General features: G+C 73.8%; 1 non-coding gene across 1 annotated transcript; it reads left to right on the forward strand.

Annotated features, from left to right (window-relative positions):
* The first annotated feature begins 147 nt into the window (after positions 1-147).
* Positions 148-266, forward strand: LOC128823803 (5S ribosomal RNA). The gene has a single exon (XR_008442038.1). It is a non-coding gene; the product is annotated as a 5S ribosomal RNA (ribosomal RNA).
* Positions 267-2500: the final 2234 nt, after the last annotated feature.

Consider the following 2500-nt stretch of genomic DNA (forward strand, 5'->3'; position numbering starts at 1 on the left):
CGGGCCCCGGAGCTCGAGAAGGAAAAAAGGACCGGGCCCGCGAGAGACGGGGGCCCTGCCGCAGGGGGGCAGTCCGACCGGGGCTCACCGTGCGGCAGGCCCGGGCGTCGGCAGGGGAAAGCGGGCGAGGAGGCGCGGGGGCCGGGTGCCTACGGCCATACCGGACCGAACGCCCCCGATCCCGTCCGATCTCGGAAGGTAAACCGTCCCGGGCCTGGCTAGTACTTGGATGGGTGACCGCCTGGGAATCCCAGGTGCCGTAGGCAGCTTTTCCCGGTCCGAGCCAGCTCTCTCTCCTTTTCTGGGGAGGAAGGAGAGGGGGGGGACGGGCCGGAAAGCCCCTCGTCGCTCCTGCCGAGTCGGAGGTCGCGGCCGCAGGTCACGGGTCTGGGCGCCTGGGGTCCGGCTCCCCACCCGGCTTCCTCCGCGGAGGACCCACCGAAGCCGCTGGGGGAGACCCCGGGCATGGGGCGGACTGGCCCGGACCCTCCCGGCCGCCGGCCCGCAGGACCGCCCCGAATCCCCCCGCCCCGCGGCCACCCAGGCCAGGCCTGGCCAGGCGGGACGGACGGCGGGTGTCCAGCGCCCAGCGGCTTCCGCCAGCGGGGACCCACGGCCCCCAAAGCCGCAGGGGGAGGCCCCGGGCCCGGGACGGACTCGCTCGGACCCCCTGCGCCCGGGCGCCGGCTCGCGGGACCGCCCCGAATCCCCCCGCGGCCACCCAGGCCAGGCCTGGCCAGGCGGGACGGACGGCGGGTGTCCAGCGCCCAGCGGCTTCCTCCAGCGGGGACCCACGGCCCCCAGAGCCGCAGGGGGACACCCCGGGGCCGGGACGGACTCGCTCGGACGCGCTCGGACCCCCTGCGCCCGGCCGCCGGCTCGCGGGACCGCCCCGAATCCCCCGCCCCGCGGCCACCCAGGCCAGGCCTGGCCAGGCGGGACGGACGGCGGGTGTCCAGCGCCCAGCGGCTTCCGCCAGCGGGGACCCACGGCCCCCCAGAGCCGCAGGGGGAGACCCCGGGGCCGGGACGGACTCGCTCGGACGCGCTCGGACCCCCTGCGCCCGGCCGCCGGCTCGCGGGACCGCCCCGAATCCCCCCGCGGCCACCCAGGCCAGGCCTGGCCTGGCCTGGCAGGCCGGCGTGCAGCTCCCCCGGGCTTCCTCCCCCGACGACCCGCGCCCCCCCGAGCCGCAGGCGGAGACCCCGGCCCCGGGGCGGACCGGCCCGGGCTCGCTCGAGCCCCCTGCGCCCGGCCCGCAGGACCGCCCCCCCCCCCCCCCCCGAATCCCCCGGGAGAGGCCCGGCCTGCACGCCACTGACGACCCGCGGCCCCCAAAGTCGCGGGAGGCGCCCCCGGCCCCGGGGGCCGGTTAGCTCCGTGTCGCTCCGCGCCCCCCCCCCGCCCCTCGCTGCCGGGACCGGGCACCGCCCCAGAGTCAGCCGCAGCCGGACGGCCTGAGAGCTGCCCTCCTGTGGACGACGGTGAGTTTACCTTGACACTAACCGGCCATCAGCCAGGTCAACCCCATTGCTAGACTGGGGTGGACCTGGTGGCCGAGTGGGGACTTGGAACATTTGACAGCTGCTCCCCGGGGCTTGACCGCTTGTCCTGAACGCCCCCCCCCCACCCCACCCCCCCCAGCCCCCGGCTCCTGCTCCCCTCTCCCCAGCCTCGGTGCTCCGCTCCCTGCCTCGGAGGCTGCCCCTTTGCGGCGCCTGCATCGCCTCCGAGGACGCGCACCTTCCGGAGGCTGGACGTAAAGCCTGACGCCCGCCACCGCCGCCGACCCGGCTCTCCGAGGGACGACTGTGAGGCCTCCCCCCACCCCCGGACCGCCCTGGGGACGACTGCTAAGCCTCCCCCAACGGACCGCCCGGGGGAAGACTGCTAAGCCTTCCCCGGACCTGCTCCCTCTCGACTATTAAGCCCCCCCTCTGTGGTCCTCAGGACCGCTGCCGCGCAGCCCTCGGAGTGGGGTGACACCCGGGCCGGAAAGCAAAGCGGCCACCAGGTCAACCCGTCGAATCCAATGGGTTGACCTGGTGGCCGGAAAGCAAACCGGCCGCCAGGTCAACCCAGTAGATTCCGCGGGTTGACCTGGTGGCCGCTAAGCACGACTCTTAAGCCTCCGCCGGACCGCCTGGGGAATGGCTATTAAGCCTGCCCCCGGAGTACTCGGGGGGACGACTATTAAGCCTCTCCTGGAACGACTATTAAGCCTGCCCCCGGAGTCCTCGGGGGACGACTATTAAGCCTCCCCCGGACCGGCTCCGTCTCGACTATTAAGCCCCCCCTCTGTGGTCCTCAAGACCACTGCCGCTCTGCCCTCGGAGTGGGGTGACGCCCGGGCCGGAAAGCAAACCGGCCACCAGGTCAACCCGTTGAATCCATTGGGTTGACCTGGTGGCCGGAAAGGAAACCGGCCGCCAGGTCAACCCAATAGATTCAGCGGGTTGACCTGGTGGCCGAACGGGGACTTTGAAAATTTTACAGCTGC

Source organism: Malaclemys terrapin, chromosome 15 (assembly GCF_027887155.1).
Source record: "Malaclemys terrapin pileata isolate rMalTer1 chromosome 15, rMalTer1.hap1, whole genome shotgun sequence".
Lineage (NCBI taxonomy): Eukaryota > Metazoa > Chordata > Testudines > Emydidae > Malaclemys > Malaclemys terrapin.